This window comes from Haliotis rufescens, unplaced genomic scaffold, assembly GCF_023055435.1.
Source record: "Haliotis rufescens isolate VD_foot unplaced genomic scaffold, xgHalRufe1.0.p SCAF_10, whole genome shotgun sequence".
NCBI classification, from domain to species: Eukaryota; Metazoa; Mollusca; class Gastropoda; order Lepetellida; family Haliotidae; genus Haliotis; species Haliotis rufescens.
Window position 1 is genome coordinate 9,836,827 of NW_025963780.1, and position 14,705 is coordinate 9,851,531.

General features: G+C 37.8%; 1 protein-coding gene and 1 long non-coding RNA gene across 2 annotated transcripts in view; both read left to right on the forward strand.

The window, feature by feature from the left end:
* The window catches only part of LOC124116208 (DNA mismatch repair protein Mlh1-like), a 229,840-nt gene that overhangs the window by 122,755 nt on the left and 92,380 nt on the right, over positions 1–14,705 (forward strand). The gene's annotated exons all lie outside the window — the stretch shown is intronic.
* LOC125375725 lies at positions 9,960–11,777 on the forward strand. Its single transcript, XR_007218829.1, has 2 exons — positions 9,960–10,418; positions 10,734–11,777. It is a non-coding gene; the product is annotated as an uncharacterized LOC125375725 (long non-coding RNA).

The following is a 14,705-nucleotide window of genomic DNA, read 5'->3' on the forward strand; positions in this document are numbered from 1 at the left end:
TAGATTTAGAATAGTAAACATTTTCCCATGTAAACCAGATTTTCGTAAACATGTCCATAGCTTAAAGCGATTAACAGAATCAAAAGAACCTTTTTGGAATCTACAAATGCTACACACAATTTATGCTTATCCTTTTTTATGCAGGGGGATTGTTATAGAACATGACCAATTGCTGGGGAAAACTCCCTTTTCAAATAATTTATTGAAACATTTGCAAAGAATAGGCATAGCTTCAGATTTAGAACACTTCAACATTTCAATAACTACATCATCAGGACCAGCTGCTTTTCCCTTCTTGAGGTGATTTATCTCATCTATTATTTTATTTTCAACAATGGGGGGAATCTAGCATAACTTCATCACAACCGTGTAGCATTCACTAAAATAATTTTGCCCCCTCAATATTATTATCAAGTTTATCAAGAATTATATGTTTATCATATGTTATACTTTGTTGTAGCTTCCTCAGAAAATTGTTCAAAAGTTTGTCATTCCATATTAGTTTCTTCTTAGTGATTTAGAACACTCGCACCTTGGTTTCCACAATAGGTAAATTCTCTGAGGGTATGCCCACACACTCTCCCACTGACAATGAACAACTGAAATGTATACAACATATCTAGCAGCATCTGACCAAATTTATTAATAACGGTGTCATGGGATTTCCGATCTCCAAAACATACGTTTTTATCTTCTGGGAATGGACAGTTACTATGTACAAAATTGTTTTGTAGATCGACTAGAGGATTGTTTGGTTGACCAGTACAAGCATTCATATCTCCACAGACTACACTGATAGAATCTCCTAAGCTTCGACTGATTATCTAACAAAAAAGAAGATCAAAACCGCAGTTTGAGACCACATGGTTATAATACGGCGAGCCAGCTGGTGGTATGTATGTACATAGCAAGTTTACATTTTTATCAATTGTAAGTAACACTTTTGTTCAAGCACAGGAGATTATCAACATCTGATTGAATTAACTTACAAAATTTACTGACGGATTGATGGACACATACACAAATACCACCTGAATGCCTGCCGTTGTCAGATAATTTTATTGCAGGACTATAATAAATATCATAACCAACTAACCAGTTATTATCACAGCTACAGTCAACAAAAGATTCCACAAGACATGCAATTTTAGATTGTTGTAAGTATGATATAAAATCAGCATCATCAATTTTGTTTCGAAGTCCATTAATATTCCAACTAAGAAAGGCGAATGTTTCGCTTGGACAATCAACGCTTAATGTAACACTGGTGTTGATAGTGTTAGGATCTTGTGAAAAACTGTCCGGGCCTCGGCCAATATCCTAGCTGACAGAAGCATGTGACACTGTTTTTTCATCCTGTTTTCTATGAAAAGATCGGCTTTCTCGTGTCGTGTCTACAGTGCTAAATGTTGTTTCCATGGTGCAGGGTTTTGTCACCAATCGTCCATCTTTGAAATACCCCAAAGTGTTGGTTCCCTTAAGTGCCTGAAGCTGTTGACGTGATGTAAGGTCACTAGAAATTCCATGTCCACCTTCCTTGGATGGCATAGTGACGAGGCTGCATCACAGGTATGCCATACCACAGGTCTGTGCCTCCGGAAACTTCTACATGACTGTCGAGCCAGTCACATGTTAGACATTATTACGAACACTATATGTGCTTTAATTGTTTCTGGGATGAGTGAGTGAGTGTGTGAGTTGGGATTAATGACGCTTTTAACAGTAATCAAGTTATATGTCAGCTTAATGTGGGAGGAAAGCTCGAAATGATGCAGGTCTCAGACGTTTACCCTGAGCACGGGTATGGTGCTGACAAACCTAGAAACATAATCGGGGCAAATTGGGATTCGAACCCATAATCATAGGTTTCTGGTGTGCCCAAGGGAGGCAACTCTGCACAGCGATTCACGGCGCCTCAGACGACTGGGCCACCCGTGCCCCCTTTTCTGGGATGATTAATACTAAAATTAGACAGTTGCTAAATGGCGTTTCTTCAGTCATAACATTTATGTTCCAAGACGCAAATAAATTGCTTTCAAAGTAGGGTTTTTTTCATTGGTCAAATTTGGTTATTGAGGTGACACTGGCTGATATGTGTCATGACTGCAGTTATTGAATCAGTCTGATGTGTTTTTTTTATCAAATTATTTTGTTGCCAATGTTCTGTCATAATGTTTACCAGCAACTTTTTTCTGTTTTCAAGGATTGTCTAGGATTGAAAATAGCCATAGGTCTCACCACTTCGAATAGAATCAGAAAATTTTGTGATTATTAATTAATGAAGATAGTTACACAGGCAGCCATTCGATCTTTGGGACACACGAACATCAGATTGCTCAAATTGATCTTGTGTAGTTATTTATTGATTTTCTCAGTTGAAACAAGAAGAATGGTAGTTCTAAACATTCCATTTTCTGGTTTGACTATATATTTATATATATTAGAGTGTGGTTGGACTGTATGTATTAGATTGTGGTTGGCCTGTATGTATTAGAGTGTGGTCTGACTGTATGTATTAGAGTGTGGTTGGACTGTATGTATTAGAGTGTGGTTGGACTGTTTGTATTAGAGTGTGGTTCGACTGTATGTATTAGAGTGTGGTCTGACTGTATGTATTAGAGTGTGGTTGGACTGTATGTATTAGAGTGTGGTTGGACTGTATGTATTAGAGTGTGGTTGGACTGTATGTATTAGAGTGTGGTTGGCCTGTATGTATTAGAGTGTGGTTGGCCTGTATGTATTAGAGTGTGGTTGGCCTGTATGTATTAGAGTGTGGTTGGCCTGTATGTATTAGAGTGTGGTTGGACTGTTTGTATTAGAGTGTGGTTGGACTGTATGTATTAGAGTGTGGTTGGCCTGTATGTATTAGAGTGTGGTTGGACTGTTTGTATTAGAGTGTGGTTGGACTGTATGTATAAGAGTGTGGTTGGACTGTATGTATTAGAGTGTGGTTGGACTGTATGTATTAGAGTGTGGTTGGACTGTATGTATAAGAGTGTGGTTGGACTGTATGTATTAGAGTGTGGTTGGACTGTATGTATTAGAGTGTGGTTGGACTGTTTGTATTAGAGTGTGGTTGGACTGTTTGTATTAGAGTGTGGTTGGACTGTATGTATTAGAGTGTGGTTGGACTGTTTGTATTAGAGTGTGGTTGGACTGTATGTATTAGAGTGTGGTTGGACTATCTGGAAGCTGTGAGCTTTAAAGATGTTATGTGAGATTGCTTGGGTCATGAGTGAACATCATTTGTTGTATGAGCTGTGTGATTGAAAGGGTATTTAAAGCCCCACCCTGACTATAAATAGCCCGCAAGGTGGCAGTGTTTCAGTTTCGAACAATTGCTGACAATGTAAACACAACTGAGTGTTGGGAGAAGTTTTTTATAAACCATACGTGAATAAGATCACCATTGACCATCAAACTTTGTATCAACTTGAATGACAAACCATGGATACACCAAATGGCTCCATATCTAGATATAAGTCAATAAATTTTCTGTAATTTTATCATAAAAAATCGAATCGATCGTGTTTGGCATCTGCATAAATCAAAGTGGGCGGAGCTTATTTACAGTTGCGCTATAAATAGCAAAGTACATGGTCATGTGCACATGTGACACATTCAATGTATTTGTGGTCAAAGTGCATTGTGTTGTATATTTTTACGGCAGAACAGCAGCAAGACATCGGTTTCGGTTAATGTAACAGTAACAATCCTTAAATACGAAATTGACAGGGTTTTTTACACGATCATTGTCATCCAGATTCCAGATGAGGCAAGACGAACACAACGAAGATAAACACTGTTGAAATCACCGATTACCGTATATATTGTGAGAAATGCTATTTATAAACTGCCGATATACCGTACACCACAGAATAACGATTGGTGTCGTAACACATATAATGTTTTTTGTTCAATTACACTGCTCATATTCATTACGACAAACGTATTTCGTTCTCGTCCAGAGATCTAGAATATAGCTCAGAACGAGGAAATCTATAATTTCTGTGTTTGACTGCGTTGGATAAATCGTGGACATTCCGCGGTATCATTTTATTAAGATGTGAAGGCGACATGGCAGGTAGGTTTTGAAACCAAAGACCTATGCGTTTGTTGAAAAGTCTTGGAATCGTTTGATAGATATTTATTACCATTAAAACTTACGTCCTTGTTGTCAAACGGTCCACGTGGGTGGGTGTTTACATGACGTCACCTGTTACGCATTAACCAATGAAATGTGTGTGTTATCATGACGTCATATTGACCTGTCAGATCACTCGTATAAGCTCTGCCCACTAGAGTGCGGTAGTTCCTACCGCAGATGCCCCTTCAAGAAGACTGTCAACTAACTTTGAGTCGAAAAGCCGCAATATTTCTAGGGGGTGATCCTTGATCAATGCCTCACCTGGCGCAAACATATAGAATATGTGGAAAACAGATGTAAAAAAGACCTGAACGTATTACGGGCAATTTCAGGCACAACTTGGGGCACATCGAGGGACACTCAGATGGACCTCTACAAATCACTTATCAGATCAAAAATAGACTGTGGTGGTGAGGCCTTTCACTCAGCATCAAATACCGTCTTGAGCCGCCTCGACAGAATACAATACAGAAACCTAATGCTGGCCACAGGCGCAGCAACAGGCACTTCACTAGAAGCACTGTAAGTAGAAACAACAGAATTCCCATTGAAACTAAGGAGAGAGCAGGCAATATTATCGTTCTTGGGACGAACATCAAACCCTTTGGTGAAAAAGATATGGCAGCACAAAAGCACCCGAGATGAAGCCCTAGCTTGGAAAATTCCTCACTAAAGCCATCTGGGATATTAGTACGAGAACTCATTCAAAGTCACAATTGTGATGACATTCAGCCACCCAAATGTCATTACAAAGGGTTACACCCTCCCTGGACTATAACAACTCCCAAATTTGAAACTGCTTTACCATCAGAAGTCAATAAAAAGAAAACAAAACCCTACTACGATCAGTAGCTATCACTAAAATTCAAACTACCTGGGACAGCTGGGCCTATATATACACTGATCAACAACAGGATATCCACAGCTCCAAACCCCAAGCACATTCGGTTTGCCTGCCTGATGGTCAGTCAGTATTCACTGCTGCTGAATTGGAGGCAATCACCATGCACTCAAACTCATACCGGAACTACCGGAAGGAAAGGCAGTCGCCTATCAGACTCGCTAAGTGCACTTCAGGCCATCAGCGGCAGAAACTCAAACTCCAGGCCAAGCACAGTCAATTATATTCTATACAAATATACAAAACTATCAGACCAAGAGCAACAGGTGGAGCTGTGTTGGATCCCCTTTCACATAGATATTCATGGAAATGAAAAAGCAGACACTCTGGCGAAGCTAGCTTTTGGACAAAGAGGAGATACAGCCTATTTATTCCCTTTAGTATACTAGAGATGTAAAGTAGAATCAAAGCCTCCATAGCCCAAAGATGGCAAGCCCAGTGGGATACAAGTAAGATCGGCAGATGGCTATACAAAATTCAACCCAAGATCCAACAAAAGCCAAACTCATACTCAAATGAAAGGAAAGTTGAAAATGCCATCTCACGCCGCAGACTCGGTCACAAAAATCACTATGACAAGGTTTGTCCATCTTGCAAATCAGGCTGAATCCATTGTTCACTTGTTACTGGAATGTCAAGCCCAGCCCGGGCTTGGTTAAAACAAGAATTACAGTTAGACCTGCTAGCTGTCACAGATCTCCTAAAGCCAAGAGATGCAATAGCGAAGGCCAAGCTAACTCTATTTCTGAGAGATGGACAGCTACTTGAACGTATATAAACAGAGCAGCCAAAGATAAAAATGAAATTATATCAATATAAGAAAATAGAAATCATATCAATACAAAAACAGAAATTTGGGGAAAACCAAACTCACAATAGATATGTGTACCCTACTCACACACATGAGTCCCAAACTGGCAAAATTTTCCCCGAGTTGTCATAAGAGTTAGCCCCAGAGACACAGATGAGGACCTCACACTATACACCCAAGGAGCTAACTACAGTCAGAACACACGACCCAAAATTGTCAGTACCTGCAGAATATACACAACTAGGAATGGAAAATCACATCTCACACCAACACATCAACTTCAGAAAATCAGAAAAATTTCCAAAAGCAACAAAAACGATCTCTTTCGGCACCCAAAATAAATTAGAGGTTAAACCTTATATTAAACCAGTCAAACAATATACTAAATGGCTAAAGTATAACCACACAACCTCCCAATGCACGTCTAAAATAACCATATGCAAAAAATGTGCACAACCACATTGTCCAGTATCAACCGCCCCATGGTTGTCCAGGATCAACCGCCCTGTGGTGCACACATTGCAAAACTATAACTCACACTTCACTATCAAATCACTGCCCCACAGATACACCCTCAAACAACGGGCAAACAAACACATAAACATCGACACAGCAAAACTACAAACAAGAAAACCAGCACCACGCACATCCAAACCACTTCTCCCCACACCACAAACATCATACCAAATAACCTCCCAAACCACTTCTCAGCTATTAGTAGTAATAGTAACTTCCCTGAGGAATTCCAAAAACAATTAATAATCGAAATACATTCTCCAAATTACCCAAAGATGATTACTTAGAAGTTAACCAACGATATACACTAGAGGAACTACTCCATGTACTAATTAATACCAAAAAATGGAACAGCCCACGGACTAGACTTAGCATCATACCAAATAATTAAACAGCTACCCAAAAATCTTCTGGAATCACTACTTAAACTATACAATCTCATCTACCAAAACGGTCAGGTTCCTACTTCATGGGAAAAATCATTGGTCATAATGCCGAAAAAACCAGCAAACGAGGCAAACTCCTACAGACCAATCTCCCTAACCTCAAAAGTATGTAAATTCATAGAGGCAATGGTCAAAAATAGACTCCAACACTACCTAGACCAAAACAATATGATAAACCAGGACCACAGTGGATTCACCCCAGGCCGTTCAACCTCAGACAACCTCACCAGATTAGAACAAGACATGAAAATGGGCCAACTAAACCGACAATACACAGTAGGCATATTTCTAGACTTCTCTAAAGCTTTTGATATGGGATGGCATAACAGATTAAAACAAAAACTAAACAAAACAGGACTTAAAGGCCAAATAATAAACTATATCCAAGACTTCCTAACTAATCACAAAATAACCATGGGTGTCGACCAAACAGTATCAGACCAGTGTCCTTTAGAAAATGGCACACCCCAAGGTAGCATTCTAAGCCCAACACTCTTTAACATTATGATTAATGACTTATTCGAGGGCATACCCAATAAAATTCAAACTTCCAAATACGTGGATGAATACTCAGGATCTGCACCAGAAGCATAAATATGTCTCAAAAATTACTGCAGATTGCATGAAATAAAATTCAAATATGGGGTTTCACACTAAATGCCGAAAAAACTATAGGGATAGTATTCAAACACAGAAATATGCGTGCAAACACCCCTAAACTTCAACTAAACAAAAAAACAAAAAAATTCAAAAAAGAAACCAAATTACTTGGACTAATCTTTGACCTGGGGTGCTCACATTAAAGACCTAACAAATAGATGCACTAAAGACCTAAACACACTATGCTGCCTGACAGGTTCCTACTGGGGTGCCTCCAAGGAGAAACTACTATCACTTTACAAATCACTAACTAGATCAAAAATACACTATGGAAGCCAAATATACAACACCTTAAACTCCTCATTAAGCGATAAACTAAACTCAAATCAATATGAAGCACTAGAGATAATTACACGCACTCAGCAAGGCACACCACGCATATCACTGTAGGCACTAAGCGGCAAAACACCCCTGGATCTACACCAAGAACACCTAACAATAAACTACTGGGCTAGCTTCAACCCAACAAAACCAACAAATCCTTAAAACCAACATAAGTCCCAGGCTCCAAGCTCTAGCTCGAAAAAACCCTCAATTAATACCAATCCCTCAGCGCATAATCAATTACCTAAAAACACACAACCTTAATATTTTTAAACACAGCCCCAAATAATACCTTCATACCCAAACTCCAAACCCCCCAAATCAACATATCTCTCTCCACCAGACTAAGTAAAGAAACTGATCCTAATTCCGCTAAATCCACCATTCACATACATTCACGAAAAAATGGCCAAATTGGTGCCACATTTACACAGACAGGTCAAAACGCACATGATTCGGCATCCATATCAACAAACCCTAAAAAGAAACAAAATCCTATAGGCTCCCAAATAATCAATCAATTTTCACAGCCGAATTAATGGGGATAGTAACAGACCTGAAAATAAATAGACACCCAAAAAACCCTAATCCATACAGACTCATTAAGTGGACTCCAGGCCATAAAATACAAAAGCCCAAAAAACAGCCAAAACTAATACAACAGGTAATTAAAAGCCCCAACAATCTACGTAAACTAGGTAAAGACATAGAAATAGTTTGGATCCCTGCCCATGTTGGAGTGTCTGGCAACGAACACGCAGACAAAGCAGCCAAATCAGCGCTAAAATAAGAAGAAGTAAGCATCAACCTACCAATATCAAAAAACAAAATTAAAAGTATCACAAAGGGGAAAATCTTCCAAAATTGGCAAAATAACTATCAGAAATCTGACTGCAAACGAAAACACCTGCTACAAAAACCACTCAAAAAAACAAAAAGCCATCATAAAACCAAAACACCTGCTACAAAAACCACTCAAAAAAACAAAAAGCCATCATAAAACCAAAACAATTGACAGAGTAATAACCAAACTACAAACAGACCACACTAAGTTAAACTCCCACCTACACCAAATTAAAGAACACCAAACCGGTAAATGGCCCCACTGCAACTTAAAAGAAACGCCTGAACACGTAATACTATATTGAGCACATTACCAAAAACACAGAACAACACTCCGATCCACACTAAACTGCAACAATCAAATGACACTAGCAACGCTTAACTAAACCCCCTAAATGACTTACAAACCTTTAAAGCACTAGGCATCTATCTAACCAAAACAGGCCCAAGTAAGTAAGTAACATTCAGTGCAGTCTTGGAGAATTCTGACCTTCAGGTTCAACTGTTTTGGTTTTGGTGTGTTTTTGCAATCTGGTGGCTGTCCGGGGACCCAGAGGGGCATCTGTACCATGTATAAGGCAGTTATTCATGTTGGTAGGCCTGATCCCAGGGCGACAGATGGTTAAAGGGCAAGTTCACACGAAAATAAACCTATTTTTCTTGTACTTTTTCATCATGAAAAGTATTTACCTAGTAGTTTCGGAGGCAAAACAATAAAAATATCACAAGTATCTAATTTATTTTATGCATAAAATCGGTTCATATTTTTCACATTTACAGAGAGTTCTATTTCCATAATAAACACACCATGGCTTATGCCCCTTGCAATATGACGTCATTGGTGCCAATTGATAAAGGAATGACGTCATAAGACTTTATTAGACGCGTTTCACGTGGTGTATGTAGGTGTGTGGTTCTATCTTCTCAGATGCGCAGCCTAGCTATTGTTTTGTTCGGTGCCGAGCTGTCCAAGATACAACGCTAAGCACAATAACTCTAAAATTATTTCGTTTTCCAACATCGCTACTGAGAAGACAACAATGCACTGATAACATACTGTAAGATTCGCGATTATGGTTGGAAAGGTCCGTTGTATGAATTGCGCTTATTCGTTCATTTGTGTTGCGCATATTGGCTCTTGCTGAGTCGCTGTCTTCTTCTGTGAGAGTTTAGATACCTGCTGGTTCTGAAACCACAGGACCATATGTAACTAATAATAACAATAAAAAAAACTCGCCAAAATATTGTAGACGAGGCCGAAGGCCGTTTTTGTTACTATTATTAGTTACATATGGTCCTCTGCTGAAACTGATTGGAAGCGGATTGTGTACGATCCTTATATGGAAACGGGCTCAAGGGACAGCACTCTCATCAAGACCCTGACTGGGATGTTTTTGTAAACAAACGCCGTAAAGTTGAAGTAACTCGATCAGGTAAGTTTGCTGTTTTAGTTTATTCTAACCACAGTAGTATTTAAGAAATGTATTTTAGCAGGGGTAGGGTGATATTTGTACATAGTTTCACTTGATAATCATGAATATCCGGGATGTTGTCTCGCTCACATGTTCACTTCCTGCATGGTTATGTCGATACTCCTGATCAGCTGATCGGTGCAGTATGCAGCAAACTCCTGTTGATGGAGTAAGTTGTGTTACGTAATGTTTTAGTTTTACAGCCATTCCCGTCTGGAATTAACACAAACCATCTCATTTCGGTATTTAATAAACTTTATAATAACACAGGAAAACACACCATGCTTCACAGTATGAGGTACAAAATAATATTTTGACAATGAATAATCACACAATGTAAATACTATATGCAAATAATTTCTGTATTGAACTATTTTGTGTATCTATTATATTCTATATTGTTGTCTTTTGTTGTAAAAGTGTAGTGTGGATGACATATAAAAGTTTAGATCTGATACAATTTGTAAACAGTTAACTGATAATATTTGTATTCAGGCACCCAGTGACATGCCTGACACTGCTGCAGATTATTACCACCTTCTTTTACAATTATTTAGTCAGTGTACATATTATTTTGACAAATCTATGTTCAAATTATTTTTATATTTTTCAGGTCCTACAATGATATGGAAGAGTATAAATGCGACAAAACCCTTTCCATATTCATATGAAATCTCTGTTAAAAAACAGTTGATGGTACGATTCTGACTAAATCATGAGCACGTGTTAATGAATCACTATCAAATAGTGATAATACCAGGTGTTCGCGAAAGGTGAGAGTATCCTGCCCCAACGGTGTCACAAGAAATCCCTGGTGTTGAGATCCATTTTCATTGTGTGCAAATTGTGTTTATTTTCATGCAGAGTTACAAGTCATAAAATATTAGAGTGTCTTGTGAGGTACAGTGCTTCAGACAACAAGAGAGCTGTACTTTTGAAATGGTCAACCAGTGCACTAACAAGTTGCCACTGAGCATTTAGCATGTTTAGCCAGTGCTTGTGATATTTTCTTCAGTCTTTTCCCCAGCCTTCGCCCTTGCCCAATACTACCTGATCCAGCATCAGCCATCCTGTATTACAGAAACTTATCAAATGAAACAGCAAAGGCTGATTGTTGTCAGAGACCATAAAACAAGATTTCAATAAAAAAAGTTTATTTTAATGAGCATAGAGAAAAACATTACATACATCAGATGGAAATCTTTCATGAATCACCTCGACAACACAAGATGGAATAACTTTTCTCTGATTCTTCAACTATTTCTGCAAATCCCCAAAGTGAACCTCTTGTTTATGAGGTGTAGAGAGATTCTGAAATGAATAAGTGTCTTTTATTAGTAAAGCTATGCACAACATTACAAAAAAATATCATACCATTTACATATATATTTTTGTCATTAAATCTGGAGGGATGCTTATATAAGAAGTAACTTGTATTGATGATAAATGCATAATTTTTATTACATGTTAATAATTCAATAAATACCAAAACAGTTTATAGTTCTATCATGTTGACATGATGTGTTTATTACTGTAGGTTTGAATACTTCTTGAAATATTGTGGGCATGTTTCAATATCACTGATGTAATTTAATAACCTTACAAGTTACATATGCTTTCACAACTTGCTGGCAAATAAACATTTATGGTACTCGAATCTCTTATTTTACTTGTCAGATTTGTTTGTTGTGCATGATAGATCTTAAAATGCATAATAAAATAAATTGATGAAAGTAAATCATATTATATGTTTTCTAAACTTTATTTCAAGTGTTAATATAAAAACGGGTGGTGGGGTAGCCTTGTGGTGAAAGCATTCGATCGTCACACTGAAGACCCAAGTTCGATTCCCCACATGGGCGCAACATGTGAAGCCCTTTTCTGGTGTACCCCAGTTGTGATATTGCTGGAATATTGCTAAAAGCGGGGTAAAACCCTACTCACTCACTCATATAAAAAAATGATTGCATATTTCATTTGCATTTTAGGGGGTGGTTGTTAAAGATGTTTTGCTCAAAAGGGCAGTTTGGGAGGTCCAAATTTCCAAACAAAGATTTACAATTTCAAATATTTTTCACTAATATTCAACAAGTTTTACTTATAGTTTCTTAGATAATTTATATGTATTGATTGTGACAGTAAATGAGCTTTTTGTACACATTTTACATATATCTGGTCCACTCAGTTAAACAACCCACTGTTTTTAATAATTAATTATATATTTGATATTTCTTCTTTTTTTATAGTTTCTAAACATTTTTTAAAAAAAAACTGGCCCCATAATGGATGATAAATAGTTTCCCTGCAAATTTGCAATGCATTTTCTATGAATGGTTGTCAGAACAAACCAATAACCAATTATCTATTAAATAGAATAAGATACTGTAGGCCTACTGCAGTAACTGGTTTCAAACACTAAACAACTCAATTGAGTGAAATCTATCTTTTCACTTTCAAATGGGGACGGTGTGAAGTGTGAAGTACGACATCCAATTACTTATCAATAAATATGGCAGGTATTTTGAACTCGGATGGGAAAAATCAAAAAGAATCCGCTTCTGAAAACGTAATAGTGAGCATATAGGTAATTTAGGTATACACACATCAAAGGGTTATTCTTACCACGTTGTCACTGGTAGGCCTAATTGTGTAGATGTCGAGTCGGGGTCGGGTGACAAATTAGGTGATGTGGGTCTTCTCTTGTTTCCACTTGATTTTCATCGTTTCCATACTGCGAAGCTTGCTCGTTTTGGTTCAAAATCGTATGGTTTTGTGATTTCTTGAAAGGTCAAGGGAACCTCTTCAGATCATAACTACAATCAGTCTTAGAGACTTACGTCGATTCTAAAATTGTCTTAGCTAAAGTTTACAACCATTCCACAAAGCGATCTTAGGGTGATTGTAACTTTACAAGTTCTTAAGTAGCCGATCTTAACAAAGATCGGAATCTTCAGCCATAAAGATACGAAATTTTCCCTTGGTCATGTTTAGCAGACGACGCATTTCCTTGCACACCATATAAAAAGTCGCCATCTTTGTTGTAATGGTACAATATTTAAGATCGATTTTAGCAATCCTAAGTTGGTCCGGGGCAACTTAGCATTTTGATCTTAACTTACAACTCTCTTAGTTAAGATTGCTTTGTGGAACGGGCGGCTGATCGTAACAAAAATTTAAGATCGCATACTTAGTGAGTTACAATCAACTTAGCCCTAAGATAGCTTTGTGGAACGGGGCCCAGGCTGCCATGTTGTCTCACCATAAACTGGTACTTGATATCTTTTGCGTTGTGACAAGACAGGGACCCAGTTAAATTGGCACCAATTACGTCATAATCTAAGGGGGATAACTCAGGCCTGTTTAGCTCGGAAAACGAAGGCCTCATAACGGCATGACATTTTCACCTATTGTGAGCTCGCTACATTGACTGTGAGAAAAATGAGTGTATATTTTCAAACACTGATACTAACTTATTCTAAAATTCCGTTTTGTTTAAAATAAGAAAGAAAGTGATTTTTGCGTGTACACTTCCCCTTTAAGTACACATGTATGAGGATGATTACATCTGGTCTGGATGAGACCTGTGTGAGACACATAAACAGCGTACAGTGCGAGGATGGGGGAGGAGACGTGGAGAAGATGACTTTGTACATGTACATACTGTGTACATAATAATGTGTACTGTGAGATTGTTGAATGTTGACATGCATTTGTCAATGTATTGAAGTATTGATGCATTAAGGTATTGATGTTCTGATGTATTTATGTTCTGATGTTGATGCAATGGTATATTGATGATGTATGAGTCAGGATTAAGGAGATAGAATATTGGTACAATTTTAGTTCATTTGGTAGTAGGGTTGAGTAACCCTAAGTATTTGGAAAGTGTCTGTTAGAGTGACAGAGTGTGTGTGAAGTGTGTGAAGGGTGATAGTTAGTGGAAGCTAGTTGAATGGGTGTGAGTATGTACGTTGTTATGTCATTATCAGTATCATTCTTAACTTGATAAATATATTCTTAATCCATATTTGTGTTGTGTTATTACTCTGTGTGACATGACACTTTGTGCTTCCACTTTGGATAAAGATTGTCTGTCATGGGATAAAAATTGTGTGTAGTGTGACAAAGATTGTGTGTAACGGGATAAAGATTGTGTGTGATGGGATAAAGATTGTGTGTAATGTGATAAAGATTGTGTGTGATGGGACAAAGATTGTGTGTGATGGGACAAAGATTGTGTGTGATGGGACAAAGATTGTGTGTGATTTGATAAAGATTGTGTGTAATGTGGCAAAGATTGTGTGTGATGGGATGAAAGATTGTGTGTAATGTGATAAAGATTGTGTGTGATGGGACAAAGATTGTGTGTAATGTGACAGATTGTGTGTGATGGGACGAAGATTGTGTGTGATGTGATAAAGATTGTGTGTGATGGGACAAAGATTGTATGTAATGTGATAAAGATTGTGTGTGATGGGACAAAGATTGTGTGTGATGGGATAAAGATTGTGTGTAATGTGATAAAGATTGTGTGTGATGTGACAAAGATTGTGTGTGATGGGACAAAGATTGTGTGTGATTTGAT